The sequence below is a fragment of the Cupressus sempervirens genome, chromosome 8, assembly GCF_028749045.1.
Source record: "Cupressus sempervirens isolate cs-2001-9-10 chromosome 8, ASM2874904v1, whole genome shotgun sequence".
NCBI lineage: Eukaryota > Viridiplantae > Streptophyta > Pinopsida > Cupressales > Cupressaceae > Cupressus > Cupressus sempervirens.
In genome coordinates this window covers 261497216-261520083 of record NC_143125.1, presented here as the reverse complement: position 1 = coordinate 261520083, position 22868 = coordinate 261497216, and the positions used below count along the sequence as shown (strand labels likewise).

Below are 22868 nucleotides of genomic sequence, written 5' to 3'. Positions count from 1 at the left end.
ATATATTGTATATAGGGCCTATAGACTTTAAAGGCCAAAAGACTGATATAATTTATAGATCAAGTAAATCTGGTATAAACACTCTTATACCTACAGTTAAATGGAAATTGTTAATATTTTGAACCAGAATATATATCGACATAACTGAAAAGGCAAAACATAAATAAAGGATAACAGAAACATTTATCCTGGGAAAAACCCTCCTGGTCGAGGAAACAACCCAGCCCAGAAAAAATGATCTTTTTATTCCAAATCTCAAAAACAATTACAAAACCTCAGGTTATGATTGAACTCCTCAAGACTAGTCAGTCACATAAGCCTGATTATTCCTTTCAAATTACTAACAAAATAGTAGTAATCTGAATATAAAGAGGTAGACAATATAACCAGCTTGACCATCATATGTCGATCATTGAAGTGACAAAATCCACATTACAAATACACATATCAGAACTTATGATATACTTTGCATAAATACTCTAAAAGAGACAATGCATTCAATGCTCTCAGGAACAAAAAAATGAAGTCAACTTCACAATAAAATCACTGATATCTTCAAGGATGCATGATACAATATCACACACCCGAATTCTCGCTAAGAGAAAATCCATCCTAGTTACCAAAAACAAAATTGAAGAAACTTGCACAGGAAGCGAGGGAGCACCTGTTACGAGACTCCATTGAATTCATGGTGCCAACTGTAATCCTTGATGCCATTATGAATCTCAACAGCCTCATGAAACCATGAACGGTTGTCACTAATAATGAACAATGGCATAACAAAACATTTTGCAAAAGTATGAACTTGGACGTAAGGATAGACATCACTCAGCTGACATGTCACTCAAAAACCATGAGACACCTTGACACATAAGCAATTATATAACATGTTGACTTAACAGTAAAATGGTAAGAGAGAATACAAAGAAGCAGCTCCCAAACATTTTCACTGATAAGAATAATGAAGATGAAAAGAGTACTCCTAGATATGTCGAGTACGGAAGCTCATAAGCAATAAAGCATAGCAACAAGAAACGGCACATCGAATGCAAAATAACCAGTTCATTGTCGCAAATGAATCTGACGCATCTCAACACAGGTAAGAAGATCTCTATTGCAGCCACTAACTTCAACAGATCTGGGTTGGGAGATTCTATGAATGAGTCCCTTATGGCTTTTGAAAGATTTCTCATATGATTCACTAGTTTAAAGCTCATAAAGCTTTCAGTACTCTTAAGTCTTAACATTAATGTTATATAGATAGATAGATAGATCAACAAGCAGAAGTGTTAAGTTATTTCTCATGGAATAATATGGGGCAATCAATTCAGCATCCTGTATAATGCTGTGATATTAAGATTTGAATCATGAGGTATGAAATTAAGGAATGTTATTTTCTCCAGCTTAGATCCCATTTACCATGAGTCAGGATTGTTACAGATTGGATTGATTGGATTGGGAAATCTATGTTTATTCTTTTAATTTCATGATAGATTAAGAGTTTTATATATGATTGGATGGATTCAAACCTAATATTGTACCGGTACTGATAATAAAGAGAAGAAGTTCATATTTGTATCCATATGCGTAAGTGGGCGTATACATTCAGACAAATTGCACCTATACATACAAATATATGCTAACATGTAGATATGAATATGAGTATAGGTATACAGGGTGGTGAGAGCATTGAGATTATCAATGTTAATCCTTCAATTCATGCTTGATTATTTGAGTCTGTAGTTGTTAACATCTTATGCTGATTACTATACCTTTTATTGGCATACTAATAATGATCTTAGCTGAAAGGAAGAGAAAAATACTTGCAGGAGGGGTTTCATGGACAAGGGTCATTTGGGATGCAGAGGTCTTCAGCAAGGGACTGAATGAATGATTTTAGTAACATCCACGAGGCCAAAGCAACCTAAGCGACCACCTAGAAAAGCACACCACCCGAGAGGGCGGGAGGACCCTAAGTCTTTTGAAACTGCTTCTTTAGGTCCATTCTTCCTCAAATATAGAATCCAAATTGTCGGTTGCTAGGATATCGCCATAGCTGGAGCAGATGTCAATGTACGCTGGGCATTCCATGATAAAATGTCGTTCTATCTCCACCACTCCCATGCTGCTAAATAAACATTTTCTTTCCTCACACTCTTCCTTTGGTAGTGTCCACCTACCCGTTTCTCACCTCAAGTGATGGGAACCCGTTCTAAGTTGAGCTATGAGCATTTTTGCTTTCCAATTGATATTTGCTCCTATGTATGTTTTCTCCACCTGCTCCCTCTTTTGATTAAATTCTTTGATAATATAATAAAAAAAAATTGTATCCTTTTTGTTTTGACCATATTAGACTCCTGAATTTTTCATTCACATACTTTTTTATCTCCTCATTGTTATCTGGACATTCTTGCCTACTACTATTCCACTTTTCCATCCATTTACCATTCTATTTCATCCATGTGTTTTTTCTTCTATCAAGTCTTTCTTCTATGATCAATTTAGGCCATCACTGATTTTCCATTCTTTGAGTTTTCTTTAAATAACATAATAATTGAACCATGGCAGCTGCCTCTAACAGAAAAGTACCCATTTCCGCCAATAAGATCTTGTAAGGAACGGTGGTTTTAATCTTGAGATTACAGATGATTAAATGTTTTTGAATTCTTTCTGTTTGTCTCCATTTTTTATCTGACAAATTGCTGCCCCAAATCTCACATCCGGAAAGATTCACCAGAGTAACCAACAAACCGAAGAGTATCTTTTTGGTTTTCTAGACCCATAATTCTGCATTCCTACATCTCTTTTGTAAAGAATATAATGCTTTCCATCCTCCCTCAATTCTTTTTGCTCTACATGTTTCCCAGCTGAGTTTGTTATGGAAGTTGACTCCAAGATACTTGTACTCCTCCACAGTCTTCAAAGGGCTGCCGTCAAAAAGAAAATTGTTTTGTTGCTTCTTCTTTTTTTCAAAGAAAAAATCATCACTTTGGTTTTGCTAGTGTTCACTTGCATCCCAGCCAACTGACAAAAGGTATCAAGTGCATTCAAGTGTTCCTTCAGACCCTCAGTTGTTTTAGCAATTAAAATAAGGTCATCTGCATATAGGAGTAACTTTATCATGTAATTAGCTAGTTGAACCCCATCTCCATTATTCTTGTCTAAACATTTTTCTAGCTTGTAAATGTATTACCCAAACAGGGTTGGGGAGAGGGGGCAACCTTGTTTGACACCTATATCGCTACCAAAGCATTCTGACATCCCATCCATAATTCCGATTTTAGCCATTAACTTCTCATAAAGTCTATGTGTCGCAGCTCTAAGTTCAATAGAAATTTTCAGGTCCTCCATTCTAAGCCAAAGTTTGTCACAAGGCACTGAGTTGAAGGCCTTTTTGAAATCCACAAAGCAGCAAAAAGCCTCAGCACCCTCTGTATTCCATACTTTTTCAACTAAGAATGGCAGAGTAATCCCATGGTCAATAGTGGAATGCTTTAGTAACCAAAGCACTGGAAGCAATGATTTACGATGCCAGTTCAACACAAAGATATTCTTGGCCTCAAGACAGTAAATTAGAGATAGCCCTGAATTCTAAAAATCCACAAGTACAAGTGGAGAGTATTTTGCAAGGTTGCATGGGTTGGGTACACAGGTATGGGTATGGGTACAGGAACAGGAATGGATATTTTTTTCAAAACAGGGGACAAGGTAATGCCTAATTTTTTTTTATATAATTAATATTTTATAGAAAATCTGAAAATGAAAATATCTGTCATGAGTCATGACATTGAGCTTTCAAAACAAGAAATTTGAAAAATATGAGCCATAAGTCATAAATTATAACATATATATGCTATTGCTGAATGTTTAAGCTGTAGATGCTTCACAGAGAAGACAAACTTTAAATATGAACAATAACATCACAAATCACATAACAACATATTGCAAATGATAAACTTCTAGTTCTAACTTGAACAGTGAAAATCAGAAAAAGTTTATAGTTTTGTTTTACGGTTAGTCAGTATTGTACCAAAGTTTCAAACTGATTACATATCGAATTAAGCTTGATTAAAAGCAAGCTGATATGCAAAGGAAAAACTAAAACAAAAGTCAGACTATCTTAATCTACTGTCTACTCTTCTTTTAACTATTTGCAAGGGAAAAAATTAATGTAAGTTTAAGACAGTGTTTCCAGTTGCGAGAAACATTCCCAGGCGAGTATTGGGTATGGGAGATGTGTACCAGTACCCGATACGTGTACCAGGGGTCTGGGTACAATTACCCATGCAACCCTGGAATTTTGTAATTAATAGATAAATTTCAAAAATATATGTAAAAAGATTGATGCCTAGAAGCTCGCTTGCAATAAGAGGGTAAAAACTGAAAAGTATTTGTTTTTTCTGATCCCTCGAACATTTTGGGCAAGATGGGAGTTTTCTTTCCTAGCAGTGCCCACACTGAATGGAGGTGTAACAATTAAATATTATAATTTAAAAACTTTAAGGCCTTAGCCTATTATCGATCAGATTAAAAAAATTACCAACTTAATATATATTATTTAGTATTTATAAATTACAGTTCAGTGAATATATTTACCAACTATAAAGTAAATTTAGTTTCTATCAAGTGTATTTAGTTTTACAATTCTGTAAGCTTCTCTAAACGTTTTTGTGTGTAATTACCAGCTATCAAATTATTTAGTTTTACAACTCCATATATCTCTTTAAAAAAAATTGTGTATCTATGAATGTTTATACACACACGCATAACCAAACCCACATACCCAAGGGCAACAAAATTTTGCCCATACATACCCACATACAGGGTTCTTGTACCAGTACCTGTGCCCATACCAGCTTTTTAGCAGCACCATTAATGATAATGCAGCTTCTACAGTGCCCATGATCTAATAACAATGACTGTCATTAAAAGCAATCAGTTTTAACTTGGAAACATTTGATAGTGGTAGTGTCCATCCAATGGATAAATGAAGATAGCAGATAGTGGGACTCCTGTGTCTACATAAGGGTGTAATTGTTGTACTTTATCCAATTTGATATTCATTGCCAAATAGCCCAAATATGCATACAAATTCAGATTAAATTGTGGCTTGCCGCCAATACTGGGAATTTACTATAAATCTGAACCCAAACTAGTTGACAGTCTGATTTGTGAGATAAAGTAAGAGAAAATTATTGATCCAAATTGAACTGAGTTAGAATTTGCAAAAATATTACATTCCAGGATATTACAATAACTAAGCTTTTTTTTTATGTGGATGCATATCTCATAGACTGCCACACATTATCGATCACATTCACCAATAAAGAGATAAAAAAATGTTTCTTTTGAAACTTCAGATGGTATCTCCATAATTTTCCATTCTCTTCTGTGCAATCTGTTATAACAACAATGTAGAGAGCAATTACTACCAGAAGTTACAGAATATCATACAACTATTACTGTCAGGCTCACCAACATACCATACCACAATGTTATCCTAATGGAGGCGAAGAAAATTTTATTTTATTAATATCACCAAACATGAATGTACAATGTCGAAGTATCAATCTGCTTATAAAGGGGTCAGTTGGTTAGAAACCAACCGACACACTCCCTGCTTCCTAACTACCTACTAACACAAGTACTAAATACTTAAATTACCGAATGCCGACTACATATATCCCCCCCAACAAAAGAGTTGTCTTCCAGACAACGACTAAAACAACTAAGAAATGTTTCAAGAAGAAGGATTGGAGGACATCCCTGGACTCGGAGTGCCTCGCAAGCATTGCAGCTCCCACTCCGTCGTCTTCTGTTTAGTATGAATGCCCTAAAGTACCCGCAAAGTATCCATCTTTTTAGCTTCGGCCGCTGCCAACTTGCCTTCCAACTCAGCTCGCTCCACCTACAACCTACTAACAGAGCAATCTTTTCTGTCTGGACTTTCTTATGAAGACGTTTGTCCCGCTAGGCTTCCACAAAAACACCCCAAAAAGCAATCTCTATAGCAGCTAGAGAGGCCATAAGAGGAGAAGAAGCAACTTGGGTCTGAGAAATGATAGAACGGCTAGTCCAAGTAGTGGCAATATCTTCCTAGCTATAGTTACTCTGTTCTAAGAGACCCCAATCTTTGTAGCAGTCGGCTCACATGAACTGGGCTAATGCTGCAACTGCGGCAAGTATACCCTCCAAGTTATAAGATTGCGCATGCCGAAGGAGTTCCCGAGTAGAATGCTCCATAGCCCGTAACTCCATAAGAAATCCTTCTGCCTAAGTTGCAAAAGAAGCTGGAACCAAAGCCCACTCTGTATCTCCACTGGTTCCTGAAGCCGCGAGGGCACAGGGGATGACACCAACCCCTCTTCTTCCAGCAACTTGTCAGCCTCTTCTAAAATAGTATATGCTCCTACCATTGTCACCTGAGTACTCGGAGAGTAAGGGTCCTTCGATTGCTCCCCCACAGCCGACTTAACAACAAGGGCCACAAGCTAGATCACTTCTGGCCCAAGAGGTGTTTGTAGTCGTACCTTGTGTCCACAGTGAACTTGTCCTCTTAAATCAATCACCTTGGTGCGAGTATGCTGGTCTGGCGAGAGAAGGGGCTTGATTCTTGGAATAGATAGCTTAGAAGCCCCCCATGTTGGAAAGTTTCTTGAGCCACTTGCTGCTTTTAAGCTGGCATCTTCGGTGGAAGAAACTGATGGTACCACAACATCACCAGGTGGAGAAGCCGGTTGAGGAACCTCAACGACCCCCGTAGGAAAGGGCCCTGTTGTAGGTGGCAGAAACACTACTTCACTTGAGGTGCCCTGTAAGTGGCTTAAGCGAATCTCGACTACTTGGGAATCAGAAAAGGATGAATTGTATCACCCACTGTGTCCGCAAAACTGACTTGGTCTTCATCCTCTTCCAACTACAGCCTGTTGTGCTTTCTTTTTGGTAGGTTCACCACAACCCTGGGAGCCCACACCCAAGCTCTCTAGATGTAGCCAATAAGTCATCATTAGTCGGTACAGTTCCACTCTACTTGCTGGTACCAATGTCCCACGATGTTCACTACTAACTTGAAGCCGAACTGCCTCCAAGAACAAAGCCACTGCATGATGGGGCATGTAGAAAGCCTTATGCCACAACTCCAAAAATTCCCATAGTCTATCAAAAAGGAGTTAAGCCCAGTTGTAAATTTGTCCTTGGGATAGGCCATCCACCACTGGCAACGGCCAAAGAGCAATATGAGAGGTGCGACTGTTAGCCGTGAGCTTACTTTTGACCAAATCGACCATGCAACGCCATTCCTCATTTGCAATGAAAACCTTTCTCAACCCCCGACTATTTTTTAGAATACCTTCCCATTCTTCATTGGTAACATCTTGGCGACACAAGAGTTTTAGCCATTTCCGTTTGTCTTCTCCTGTCATAGGGGCTTTGCTCAACTCATGTCCCCAATTAGGGATTCCAAAAACCCTACTAAGTCCTTCAGAAGAATAAGAAACTACCACCTGGTGCTGAGCATATTGTATGACAGATTGATGACCTGCTCCATCATACCCCGTAATCAAATCTCAGCGGATAGGTTCAAATTCGTGCAAATCAAAGATCAACATAAAGATAATCCTGTCCACTTCTGCTGCAACCTAGGTTACACGAGTACCTCCCCCCCCTCTGGACCACGAACTGGTTCGAACCGGTTCCAAGTTTGGGTCCGGTTCGAACTTGGTTTGACCAGGGTCCTTTCTTGTAGGCCTGGTTCAATCTAGTTCGAACCCGAGTGAACCACGTCCAAAAATTCGAACCAAGGTCAAACCCACGGCTACAAACATCATTTTGACTATTTTCTTTGCAATTTTGGATAATTTTTTGGCATCCATGTAACCTAAAAAGGTGTTATTAATTGGTTTTGTGCCCTCTCATTGTCATTTGATGTTTCTAAATAGGTTATTTTGCCTTGAAGGAGAGCACATAAGTTTTTGAGCAAGCATCCAGTTGTGCAAGGAGGAGTTTGAAGATTGATTTGTTGGTGTTCTTCAAGTGTTTGTGCATCATTCATACACATTTGCAAACTTGCAATGCCTGGAAAAGGACCAAAAGGTAAGATCTTATTCCATTTGCTATTGGTTTTGTTCTAGTTTTTCCATTTTTTTATTTCTCTTTCAATCTTCATATGTTCTTGAATTTTTTCCATTATTCCAAAATTTGTCATTTTCTTGCATATAGATTATGAACATGTATCTAATTTTTTGCCATAGCGAAAGGCTCGAAAGGAATGTCATCTACCTCTTCATCAATACGCAACACCGAACAAAGAATGGAACCCAACTCTAATTCTCCTCTATGGAAGTATGTAGAAATTATAAAACCCATTCCAAGAGGTGGTGCATTTCGTTTGAGATGTCGAGGATGTGGTGTAGAAAGAAATAGTTCTTATTATCGTGTGGTAGGTCATTTATGTGGTTATACTAGAAGAGGAGTCAAGAAATGTCCTAGAAAAAATGGTGTCCCTATACCAAATCACACGGTGTTAAAATATATTGAAGAGCATGAGGCAGCAGGAGAGACAGAAGGACGCAGGGCAATAAAACTCAGTGGCAATAAAAGTAAAAGAGCAAAGGGGATGCAGCCCCCCTCAGATATTATAGTACAAGACCACCCCTTCTTCAGTACTACAATGGACACTGACATTGAATCTATCCCCATTGTACACAAAAGAAAGGGGCCACTAGAAACATCTTTTCAAAATAAGGCCCGAGAAATTGCTGACATTAAGGTGGGAAGATGCCTGTATGCAAATGGGTTGTCTTTTAATGTTGTTCGCTCTCCATTTTGGAAGGACATGTTGAGGCGTGCCAATGAAGCTCCAAAAGGGTATTGTGGCCCCGAGTATGAGAAAGTGCACACCACCTTGTTGGATGATGAGGTCCAATGGGTTGAAAATCAATTGAAGCCCATAAGGGACTCATGGGTTGAGACAGGGGTGACAATTGTTTCAGATTTCTAAAAGGATTCTAGGAACCGTCCCTTGATCAATGTCCCTGCAGTGCCCCTAAAGGGCCAATGTTTCTGAAAGCGATGGATTGTGAGGGCAAAGTAAAAGATGGGCCATTTATTGTTGATATCCTAATTGAGGCCATTGAACAAGTGGGTGCAAGAAACGTTGTCCAAGTCATAACGGACAATGCAAAGAATTCTAGAGCAGCAGGTTTGTTGGTTGAATCATGATATCAACATATCTTTTGGACACCTTGTGTAGTCCATTCACTCAATCTTATGCTACAAAAGATTGGGAACCAAATTGAGTGGATCAAAAAAGTGTATGAAGACGCTAAGGACATACAAATGTTTCACAAACCACCACATGACTCAATCTCTTTTCAGGAACTACTCAAAATTGAAGCTATTGAAGGTAAATGACCTTGAACTCAAGTTAGTAATTTAATTTTTAATATTTGACAATTTCTGATTTTTCATATTTTACTTGTGCAATTGCCAATGTGTATACTTTTCTTAGTTTTCTAAAATATGTATCTAATAGTTGTTGTTTTTTGCTCTAATTTATGTCACAGGTTGCTGAGACCCGTTTTGCATCACATATAATCATCTTAAGACGACTTTTGCAAGTGAAAGATGCACTTCAAGGTATGGTAATCAGCAACAATTGGGGTGTATGGAAGCAAAAGAACATTGAAAGGGCAAACAAAATAAAGGATAAGCTATTGGTTAAGTCATGGTGGGAACTTGTGGAATATCTCCTTAAGATCACCAAGCCCATTATGAGCATGCTTAGGTACATTGACATGGATAGGCCTTGCCTTGGAGAGATCTATGATGGCATAGACTCAATGATTGAGAAGATCAAGCAAGTTATAAATGAGGAGGAGCAAGATCCGCAAGAGACCTTTTTCAAACAAGTGCAAAAAATTATTGATGAAAGATGGAACAAAATGACCACTCCATTACATCTGCTTGCCTATGCCTTGACCCCCAAATACTACAGCTACCAATATTGTGATCTACCAGGAAGGTTGCCACCATATAGAGATATGGAAGTGTCTGAAGGGTACCAGACAACATTTAGAAGAATATTTCCTGATGATGATATAAGAGATGTAATCATGGATGAGTTCATAGAGTTTGTCAATGCTAGAGGTCTAAGTAATGATGCTCTTCATCATCGGTTCAAGAAGGATGCTCATGCTTGGTGGTACCTCCATGGCCAAAAATTCCGAACATTGCAGCCCCTTGCAATCAAAGTTATATCACAAGTTTGTTTTATTTTTAAAAAATTAGCTCACTTTATCTTCAAAAGAATTTTTTTATAAGATTGAATTAAATTTTTTTTTAATTGCTTACCCTATGTTGTCTTTATAGGTTGCTAGTTCTTTTGCATCAAAAAGAAATTGGAGCACCTATTCTTTCATCCACTTGGTGAAGCGCAATAGGTTGCAATCAAAAAAAAGCAGAGAACCTGGTATTTGTGCATAACAACTTGTGCCTTCTTTCGCACAAGAGTCAAGCATACAAAGAAGGGGAGACAAAGAAGTGAGATGTAGATGCAGAGATTGCTGACTTGGATGCTTCCACTGCTAGGCTTACAATTGATGATTTTGATGACTTTGATGCCAGTACCATTGTTAATTCTGCTGCTGATCCCATTGGCCTTGGTGCAAGTAATAACGGAGCCAAAGGAGGAGGAGATGAAGAAGAAGATGAATATGAAGAAGATGAAGATTGAAGAACTTAGAACTAAAAATTCAGAATTTTAATAGAATTTCATTCCATTAGTTACTGTTAAACACTGAGCGTGAAACAATGATACTTGAACTTGATATTTTAAATGTTTTGAATATTTCATCTTTGATGTTGACGTTGATTGAACAATGTTACTATATGATGGTATGATCACCATGATATGTTATTGTTTATGCTGTTTTAAAGTTTTTGTTGTTTAAACGTGTTTATGCTACTATGCTACATTCTAATTTTAACTCCTGCTTCATAAAGATGTATATGTGTGTGTGTGTATATATATATTTAAAAATTTTACATGTTTTTGTACTAACGAACCCAAACGAACCCAAACCCCTTCCCAAAATTTTGTCTAACCAGCGAACCGGTTCTCGAACCGTGAACTTGGAACCGAACCCGAACCAGCAACTTAGGCTACAACCAATGCCTTCCAGAGAGGATGATTTGCGTCTGATTTTTCCCACCATGCCCTATACTCATTCCCGAGCACACTTTCAAAATTCATACTGGAAGCATTGATCTTCTGTGACAGTTTAGTCTTGCCCTGTACCATGACTGACTTCTGAGTTCTTTCCTGTAAGGCAGCTGCTTTAGTACCTTTGGAATCAACAATGTGGCCCCGACTGGGATTCCCCATACTTAACTTCACCATATCAAAAGAATATGTCCAATCTACAACCTGCCAGAGTTTGCTGCGATATCTCCAATGACCACCTAAAAGAACTATTGGCCACGTGCTGAAACAGTAACCATACAATTCAAGTATAATGTTAATTTGTACAGAATTTGTTTGATCGGTATGTTGTCGTACGGCCACTCCTCTGTACGACTTAACCTTGTGCAAGTTTGTACGGAAATCCCTCGTACGGCCACTCCTCTGTACAATGTCCCTCATACACTACCCCTTGTATGACCAATTTTTCCTAGAAGCCAAGCCTCCGTACGCTAGGTTCCATATGGCACACCAACTCCACCAAGTCTGCCCTCCATACGCTGGATGTCGTACACTGCCAAAACCTTGTCCTTGATTCCGTACGGTTATATCCAAAATCTATCTGTGCAAGGATAATCTGAGTGAGGATTTCGTATGTTGCCCCCTGTACGGCTATAACCTTGCCCCTTCCATACAATCGAATAGGTTGTACATCGCCTTGCTCCACTGTCCAAACACGCCATACGTCCACAACCCTCTACCCTGTACTTGCACTCACCTTCCTCTGCTTGCCTAGTCAAGAAGAAATGACTTTGGCTGAAGTCTTGGGGGTTTATAAAATAGGCAAAAACTTTTCGCTCTTTATAAATTTTCAATTTGGACCCATTCACCAAATCTTTAATTGGTTGATTATCAAGAGTAGCTAACTTTACCGCTCCATTTGCTTTTAGTTCCATTATTTTGTAAGGCCCCAACCAACGAATTTTAAACTTACCTAGCTTAATTTCATTCTTTCTGTTGTACCGAAGTAAAAGTTGCCCTGGGTGAAAATTCATCATTTTCAGATGTCTGTTGTACCAAAATTTTCGTCGCTTCTAAGCCACCTCTGTCCACCATTGGGCGAATATTCTTTTTTCTTCCAACTGGAGTAAGTGATATAGGTGCTCCTTGAGACTTTCCTCGTCACTTAATCTGATCTGAATGGCTATCCTTTAGTTCAAAACCACATACTCTACTGGCATCAATGCTTCCTGCCCGTACATGAGCTGAAATGGGGTATGTCCTGTAGTACCTTTATAAGTTGTCCTATAGGCCCATACTATTATTGGAATTTGCTCTTCCCAATCCTAGCCTTCAACAGCACAAGTTTTGTAGAGAATAGCAACCAATATTTTGTTTGTGGCTTCCGCTTGACCATTCGCCCTTGGATAGTAGGGACTCGAGAAAGAACGAAATATTTTATATTCAATGGTCATCATTCGAATAATGTGATTCACAAAATGCACTCGTCAATCACTGGTGAGCTGCAGCGGGATCCCAAATCGAGTGACTATCTGTTCATAGAGGAATCTGGCAATACTAAGGGCGGTATTGTCTCGTAAGGCACGTACCTCTATCCATTTAGTCAGGTATTCCGTGGCCACCACTATGTATTTGCACTAATGAGTTTTACTAGTTTGTAGAGGACCCACAAAGTCCAGTCCCCACCTTTCAAATAATTCCTGTGATTGAGATGGAAACAGTGGCATGAAGTCCCTTTTGAGCGGCTTGCCTGCTCACTAGCATGTGTCACAGCTCACTACCCATTTCTTGGCATCAGCATGCAATGTGGACCACCATAGTCCTGCCAAGAGCACTTTTCGTGCAGTGGTATCTGGTCCCATATGGCCTCCTGCCACTCCTTCATGGGATTCTTTGACAAACCCTAGGATCTCTTCCTCCATTACACATCATCTGAGGATTCCATCTGGTCCAAGTTTGTACAACAACCCTTTAATTAACTGAAATGTACGGCTTTTTAAGGCAATTTTTCTTCGTTCTGTTGGGGGCATGTCATGAGGAAATGTAGTTGTGGACAAGTACTGGCCAATCTGTTCGTACTATACAGATAAAACTGCAATCTGAAAAAGGTGAATATCTGGAAAATCCTCATTTATCCCACCACCAGCAGCTTCTCCTGACTTGATGCGAGACACTTGATTAGCAATTACATGAATTTTTCCGAGCTTTACTATAATTTTGAATGTAAATTCTGTAACAAAATTAGCCACCGACTTACTCTCCCTTGAATTACTGGTTTGTTCACTAAATACATTAATGCTTGGTGGTGAACAAAAAATGTAAAAGGTGTAGCAAGTAGATAGTGCCTAAATTTTTGATCTGCATAGACCATACCAAGTGCTTCCCTCTCTGTGGTACTATAGTTCCATTTCACTTTTGACAAAAGCCTGCTAGCAAAATATACAGGGTGATCCAACCCTTCCTTCCCTGTTTGAGCCAAGGTGGCCCCTATAGCATAGTTGGATGCATCTACATGAACCCAAAATTCCTTGTCCCAATCAGGATAGATAAGGATAGGTGCTTCCACAAGTCTTTTTTTGAGTTCTTGAAAGGCGTCTTCTTGTTCCTCCTTCCGTTCAAACTGTTCCCCTTTTCTAGTTAACTTTTCAAGCGGAAGTGATACTTCAATGAATCCTTTGACAAATCGCCGATAATACCCAACATGCCCAAATTTGATACCTGTCACATTCTCGGGAGCCTCCATTCCCAAAATTACCTTTATTTTATCTGGATCTATCTTTAAGCCTTCTTTACATACTATATGTCCCAAAAGTCTGCCGTGTGGGACCATGAACCGGCATTTCTTAGGATTGAGTGCCAATCTCACTCTCTGACATTTCTCCAAGCATTCTCCAATAATTTTAAGGTGGTGTTCCTTTCCGCTCTAAACCGACCAATCATCAAGGAATGCTTGAAAATTTCCTACTGACATACCATGAAAAATGTGTAGTATAATCCACTGGAAGGTAGTCGGTGCATTGCATAGTCCAAAGGGCATCCTATTATAAGCATATACCCCATCTTCCACTACAAATGTAGTTTACAGCTTATCCTCCTCTGCAATACTAATCCAGTTATATCTGGAAAATCCGTCTATGAAAGAGTACATCTCATGGCCAGCTGCTTCTTCTAAAATGTTGTCTGTAAATGGAATGGGAAATGGGTCTTTTATGGTCACTGCATTTAAACTTCTGAAATCTACACATATCTGATTTTGAGTACCATCCTTCTTGAGTGATATTACAATAGGAGAAACCCATTCGCTTCTCTGAACTTCAAATATTATCCCTACGTCCAACATCTTTGTGATTTCCTCTCCTACCCGCTCTGCATAGTTTCTATTAATTCTATAAGGTCATTTCCGCACTGGTCTTGCTCCAAGTATGAGTGGAATCCGGTGGACACACACCTCAGGTGGTACTCCTTTCAAGTCCTTGTATGTCCATGCAAAAACGTCTATGTATTCCATAAAGATTCTAAGGGTTGCCGCTTTCAGCACAGGATCCCAATCATCACCTATAAAGAATTCTTTGGTTTGCCCTACTTCTCCTAGGTTTAAGGCCTAGAGACTAGCCTCTTTGTTTTCCACTTTTTGGTCAAAAATATGGGTAGGTGTTGTGTTTAGGGCAGGTACACCTTCTTTGTACTTTGTATACCCTTCCAGGTATTGTTCCTCTGATTCTTGTATTTGTAACATGTTGCAATCTGCTTGGAAGACTTCATAATCACCCATCTACCAGTGAAATAAACCCTTAAGGGAGTCTATGTCATCCTCCAAGTATTCTCCCAACCTGAGTACTCCCTCCTCATCAGGTTCCATCCCTTCATACTCTTCTTCTTCAGAGTCGGATACCAAGTCCTAACTTACTCATTGGTTTTTGAAATCTATAGTGTACTTCCTACCCTTCGATTCAATAGAGAGGGTGTTTCATTTCTAGTTGTGATTGGCCTTCGCTACTACTAGCCATCCCCTCCCTAATAAAGCATCATATCCTTTCTTCACCAAGGTAATAACCACAAAATCTAAAACAAATTGTTGGGTTCCTATTATTACCTTTTGCCCTATCAAGGTGCCAATCAGTTTGATGCCATGCTGATCTACTCCTACAGGCTGAAATTTGGACGGCCACAAGGTAGGTTTCCCGATCGCCTTCCACGTATCTTCCAATAGAACATTCACCCCCAAGCCTCCATCAATTATCGTGTTTGAGAGTTTGTACCCCATAATTTCCATCTCTACTAATGCTGGCGCTCTCCCTAGACCTGTTGTACATAAGGTATTTTCTTCCTTTTCCACTGAAGCTTCTTCTTGTTCTACCCCCTCTACTGCTTTTGGTTCCACTTGTTCTACTGTTTCTGGTTCCCCCTAGGGATCCTGCTCAATTGGCTGCGTTCCTTGCGTCAATGTGACTTGTAACTGTGGTAGAGTATCTAGTAATTCCCCAATGGAGACTAGAATGGTAGTTTCTAATACTTTCCTTATGATGTTAGGTACCCCCTTGCCCCTAGGGGCCTTGGCTGGCTTAGTTGTTGTTTCCCCTCTCAACTCATTTTGGATGTTCTACTTTGCCTCCTTGAATCTTGCTTTTTCTATTGTCACCTCCGAGTATATGGCTTTCTTGGCTTGCATCCTATTATTGCAAGTAACTCCTTTTCTGATCCTTCAATATCCAGCATGTTCACACCTTTTTGCTTTGGGCAATTGGCATCCTCATGGTTGCCCGGCCCACACCATTTGCAGAGCATTCCTCCATTCTGTCCCCCTCCGTTTTGACATTCTCGAGCAAAATGGCCCCATTCGTTGCATCTTCGGCATTGGATCATGGGTCATCCTCGAGAATCATATTGGATTTCCTCTCGGGGTGTGTTCGTGTTGCTATTGTTATTACTACTATTAGCACTACCTCTTCGGTTATTCTTGTACCCCTTGGTGAAGCTTTTGTATTATTGTTCTTTGGGGGAGTTGTTGGTAGTGTACACTGTTCTCCAATAAACAGTATCTGGGCGTTCCTTATTTTCAGGTTATAAGGGCAGTCTTTGATTGCGTGACCCCTATCTAGCAAATCTCGCAAAACATCTTTCTCGAGCATGCTCCTTTGGTATGACCCTCTTTTTCGCAGTCTGTACACCATAGGTCTTTACCTTCCTTCTTCTCATCCTTAGTTCCAACTACTTCCTTCATTAGCCGTTTGAGGTCCTTTCTCAAGGCTTGGATCGTTTTCAACTCTTCCTCACTCTCCTTCGAACTCTCACTAGAGCTTCTATGTCGTCTCCTCTTGGAGGTTTTATTTTCACTTTCAATGTCTATGGCACGCGTACAAGCATCTCCAAAAGTGGATGGTGGGACTATCTTCATTTTTTTTCTTAAGGACGGGGTGAGGCCTTCAATAGACCATCTTTTCTTTAACCCGTCCGCAAGCTTATTGTCCAATTTGTAAATGAGCTCCTTCAGTCACCTGGTATAAGCCTTCACCGATTCCTTCTTGTCTTGCCTGGTGTTATAGATTTCTGTGACAATTTCATCATCATCTCTTAACAATTTGAATTCCTCCTCAAATGCTCCACGCAAGTTATCCCAAGTGTTCTTCTTGCCAGCATCCAAGTCTGCATACCACTCTATGGCGATCCCTCTTAATGTGGCAGGAAATGCCTTCAATCATTCATTACTATCATTCTCCCCGTTCGCTTGCCATATGGTTATACAAGTTTTGCAATGGCGAGCAGGGTCCTCTAATCTGTCCCCCATAAATTTAGGCAATTTTTGTTTATCGACTGCCATTTTCTTTCCTTGTTACCGCCTTCCCAATGAAACCCCTCCTCCCGAGGGAACACCACCATCCAGTGGAACCCCACTTCCAGATGAGACACCACTTCCTAATGGAACACCCCCACCAGATGGAACCCTACTTCCCGCTAGAACACCCCCTCCAAATGGAACTCCACTTCCTAATGGAAGTTTACCCCCCGATGGAGCACCACTTCCTGATGGGCTAGACTCCTGACTCCTTATCTCCTCTTGAGGAAGTTCTTGCCGTTCAGGGGTTTCTAGTTTCTGGCACCCGAACTGCCTTTCCGATGTGTCTGAAATAACCAAATTGGCTAGTTCCTCAATAGTATGTTCAATCCACACTTCCTGACTTTGATGGGAATCCCCTTGTGTTCTCCAGTTATGACGTCTCCCTTCTTGCTACTGGAGACGTAAGGTTCTTAGTGCGACTTCCTCTTCAATTTCGTCCTCTGGTGCTGTCCTCCGATATTTATTTGGAATTAGGGGCATAAAGTAATTCAATGCCTATCTCCCTATCTTGGTTTATTGGGTTCCTCTCCTTTGGGATTTCACGCCCTCTCAGTAAACCATTGAAGAACTTTTTGCCTTCTTCTTTCCCTCTCGATTTGTGCTCTTTTGTCCTCAATATGTACGAGGTTCCTTGCCAAAAGCCAAGGGCCCTGTCCTAGGAGATCATGCACCGCCAGTGGCACAGAGAGTTTGTTACTTACCATGCTCTCAGGAACCGTCCTCTGACAGGCTTCCCTTTGCACGTACTGCTCGACCGCAACCTCCCACGCTATCACCAAGTCATGTGTCAACTAATCCTCCCTAGTTATTTCCTCCTCCTCTTCGTCACTATTAGTAATTTGGATGTAAGGTATAAATGATCTTCCCATTAGTCCATCCTGTCTAGCACAATACCTCCAGATCCGAACTTAGGCAACGGCGACAAAAATGTAGAGAGCAATTACTACCAAAAGTTACAGAATATCATACAACTATTACTGTCAAGCTCACCAATATACCATACCACAATGTTATCCTAATGGAGGCAAGGAACAATTTTATTTTATTAATATCACCAAACATGAATGTACAATGTCCAAGTATCAATCTGCTTATAAAGGGGTCAGCTGGTTAGAAACCAACCGACACACTCCTCACTTCCTAACTACCTACTAACACAAGTACTAAATACTTAAATTACTGAATGTCGGCTACAAACCAATTGCCGATTACAAACAATCTCCAGTGTCATTCGACTTGCCACAACTGTGACATTTCACCGTTGTTCGTGGTCCATTGCATTGCTGAAAAAGTCCCTTGCATTAGAAATTTTATGGCTTAAAAACTTTCTTAATAGCCTTCTATTAGTCATTATCATTACAACATGTTTTAATTCTTTTAATAGAAGTAATCCATAAAGATCTAGATAGTTGACTTCTCAATGTTATAGTATTGCATCTTTGGTTAGTAAATATTAGTGACATGTCCTGTGTTAGTAAATAAATCTTCAAGATGATGGGTTTAATGTTATTTTAGTTCATTATGTTGTGTTCATTTTATGCAGGAAGTTTCCCATTAAGTATTCAGGACGGATATTTTCCGAAAGGCTTTTATAGAACCAGTGTAAATCATTTGGGTATCAAACCAACTAAATGTCATATTTTTGCACCGCTTGTTATTTTGTCTCATAAATGATGTATAAGCTTTCACCATTCCAACAATCAATTGGAGACACTCAATAGAGTCATAAATGCCTTAAAAAGAGAGAAAGCAAGGAATGAGATCATCATCAACTGATCATATTGAGCTTCAAGATCAATTTTTAGAAGACAATCCTTGATGTCTATCACACCAAAATCTCTTTGACTTTTTCATCTTCATGTGCCTCCATCATGTGCAACTGTTCTATGAGCATAAAATCTAAGCTTTAATGGCTGCCACTTTCCTGTTAATTGATTAAGTCCAGGGGTTTCTACAGGACATGTTTCATCCTAAATACTATAACATTGTGATATTGTTCCATCTTTGTGATGTTGAAAACTGAATCTAGTGTCTCTATTTTCACTGATTTCGAACTTGACACTTTGATGATTTTCTCTACTTTCTGTTAGACATCTTCCTCGAGAAGAACTGATACTACAAATGAAACAAGGTTGTATCAAAACGTATAATAAAAATGTGGAGAAGTAATATGATAAGCCAATACGGTCAAGATGAAGGAGGCAGGTGGAATTCCTTGTACCAGTGGAGGAAAATTCCTATTCCCACATATTGTACAAGTTTCTTCACACAGATTTTTTCTTTTTGACTTTGAAGTACTAAAGGAAGCATATGACATACAGAGAACTTCCTTAAAAAAAGAAAAAAGGAAGAAACCACGAATGTGCCACCTAGGACTCAAATCTAGGACCTCAACATGTGCATGCTGGAGGCTTCTACTTTCCCTTTAACAATTACCCGTCCCCTTTCTTGTACAAACTATGACTAGTTCCCTTCCACAAAATCTAAATGCTCAGCAACAGCATATCCTCCTGTAATTATCCGGATAGTGGCAATAGGGTTTCAACCAAGAAATAGAATCCATCTTTTTTTATTAGATTTGGCCATTTATTTGCAAGATGGAGTCAATGTTGACCCAATCTCCCTCTAACCCTAACTAACCATAAATAATGAATTATATGTGACGGAAGTTCTGCATGCTTTGATATTTGCATATTTTTGCTCAAAAAATCATCTAGATTTTCTCATTTTCCCCTGATGCTTTTTTCTCTAATGAACATCCTTTCGGAAACCCTATGTTTTCCATTGTGTAGGAACATGGCTATTATGATTAAAACCACATGTTTGAAACTTAAGTCCCCAAAGCTAGAAGCTAAAATCTAAAAATTGGAACTACCAGTCTAAGTTTTAGGGTATTTATGGTAGAAATTTTTTATAGTAAATTTTGAATTGGATACGATTTAACCAGAAAAGCATTTAAGCTTTCAAATTGGAGCTCCAAGTTAAAATCCCCAGGGTTAAATTTACATCCAATTTAACAGGTCCTGTGTAACTCAACCTTGATGGCAAGCAGTGTGGAAGGAGCCCTCGATCATGGCAGATAAGCTCTTAGTTGAAAGCTATTCCATATGGGAAATTTACCAAAACCAAATAAATCAGAAGCAGAGTACACTTGGTTAAAATTGAGGTCTGCCAACATTGAATTTTATGACTCAAACACAATGGAGCCTATACACAACCGATCTAAAGACAAATTCTAAGTGTGATATATGGGTGCCGATCAGAAGGGTAAGCGATAATCATTTATTTATCAAACCCAAAATGAGAATAATTATTTCAGCTCTTTTCAAATTTCCGTTCATATTCTCGTCAAACTCATAAATTTAACCGACCAAGAAAGAAACCAACAAAAAATTTAGGAAAACGTGAACGAGATTCATCTGCAGTAATCGAAAATATACATGCAGAACTGTTTTAACAAAGCCCAGCTCCTGCTGCAACACAAAGCATCAGCTTCACCTTGGGAGGTGGTGATTTAATAGCAGTACGTGCGAAAGTGGCTTTGTACATATTCCATTGGGAACTGCGGACTTTTCCCGGATAGGTTCTGTAGTGGCAACCAGCGCGGAAGGTAACGATGAATTGGACAGACTAAAAACCGCTCGATCATGCAAATAAGCTCTTAGTTGAAGGCTATTCCATCTGGGAAATTTACCAAAACCAAATAAACCGGAAGCGGAGTACACTAGGTTAAAACGGAGGTCTGCCAACGTTTAATTATGATTCAAACGCCAATAGAGCCTATAAACAACCGATCTAAACACAATTTCTAAAGACCGATAAATGGGTGCCGATCATAAGGTTTAACGATAATCATTTATTTATCAAACCCTAAATGAGAATAAATGCTTCAGCCTTTTTCAATTTTCGGCCATATTCTCGTCAATTTCATAAATCTAACCAACCAAGGAAGAATTGAACAAAAAATTGAGGAAAATGCATCGACGACTTTCATCTACTGTAATCGAAAATTTATATGCATACCTATTTGAACAAAGCCAGCTACGTTTAAGATGAAAACAGTGGGCAGAGTTAAAAAGCTATACGATCATATATGAATACTCACCTTCGGATAAATGAAGCAAGTATGATGCCTGAGATAACCAGGAATGCAGAGTGCAGCTCTCGCAACAAAGTTTCCTTGGGTGACTATTGTCAACAAACACAAAACCAAATTATAATTTGATTCCTGTCTTGCATTGTTTGACACGACAGAAACGAAGAAATATTATTATTATATTATTATATTATTATATAATATCAAATTGGTGTTGTAATCTGTCTTTATAAAGTCAGGCCAATTGTGTAATTCCATGGTTTATGCAAGCTTCACACTATGTACAATATCTTTAAGTTGCGTCTTTTGTGATGGCATTTTCTTCCCATCCTAATTCCATCTACAAATTATCGCAAATAGGGTGTCCAAAAAAAATTAGGAAATGTAGATAAACCCAATATTTTATATTTGAAATGCTTTCTATTGTTATTTAGAACAAGAGCTCTGTATGAGCTTGAGTCCCTGCCTTGGGAGTCTGCAGGAGGGTTGTTTGGTAAATATATAACAAAGGATTATACTATTGTATCCATCATATGCAAATGAAAAAGTATTCTGAAATAGAGATCCAATGCCCTTAAAAATGGATTTGTAAAAAAATGTTTCACTTGAGATGTTTATGAAAAAAATGATTAAAATCAAACTTAAAAACTATTTTAAAATGTTGTAAAAGAAAAAATACTAATTTATGTAATATGAAAGAATAAATTCAATATTTAAATAGTTTTTAGTTATAAAACTGAATAAATTGTTTAGTAAATTAAGTTTGAAAAATTGAAATAAGAATTAAGATTTGAAATTGAAATAAAATATATACAAATTAATAAATTTAAAATCTTAATTTCCTTTTAAAATCAAACACAAGAAGTTTAAGATATCTTATAAAAGAAAATGAATTTATTTAATCTTTTATTCATATTACTAAAATTGTTTTGATTTTTTAATAAAAATTATTATGTAATTTTTTTAATTTTAAATATAATTAGTAATAATAAATTTTAAAAATAGAATAATAATAAATTTTAATAACAATTAATAATTACACATACAACTTCCCCTCGTTACAAATCTGAAACATATTTACTTTTTAACTAAAATAGCTTACCTTATAATTAGCCCCTAACTACACCTATACTAATCCCTATGGCTACGTGGCCAATTGCCTAGGGTCTTCCGAAGATCAGATGTGCGTTTAAATGATATCTCCACGTGTTAAATGTCAATTTTATAAACATTGCTTCTAACTTTGTCCATTAAAACTTGGCTTCAATCAACGTCATCTTTGACATACGCTTTTATTTGATCTCTCCAATTGAGAGAAACTCAAAAAATCTAGCTTGGTCAAAGTAAACAAAACATCAAACATGCATCAACCTTCCCGTATTCCTCTAAAATTGGCTTTGTCAATCTTTGTGTTAATAATTTGACATCAAATTGCATGTTTTCCCTGAAGCACTTCGATTTAAGTATTCTCCACGGTAAGGAAAACAAATAGCAAAGAGCTTCCAAATATTTCCTATATAAATCACATATGACGATTAAAATCGTTAACTCGTTCAAAGGTGGATACGACGGCTACGAAGGCGGCGAGGGACTAGGAGGAGAGAGTGTAGGGCTTACGTCAAAGGAATAAAGCCTTTTGAAAGGGACGGTCAGTGTGGCATTGGGGTTTGGATTAGGGCGGTTATGTTAATTAAGGGAGTGGGGTCTCGTGTTTACTGGAGAGATTAAGGATGGGT

The 22868-nt window shown here is 38.5% G+C and overlaps 1 protein-coding gene across 1 annotated transcript in view; it reads right to left on the bottom strand.

The window, feature by feature from the left end:
- The window catches only part of LOC149542461 (uncharacterized), a 67102-nt gene extending 45880 nt beyond the window's left edge, over positions 1-21222 (bottom strand). The window contains exon 1 of the mRNA XM_089797401.1: positions 21142-21222. The gene's annotated coding sequence lies outside the window, so the exon portion shown is untranslated. The remainder of the gene's footprint in view (positions 1-21141) is intronic.
- Between the last annotated feature and the right edge of the window lie 1646 nt (positions 21223-22868).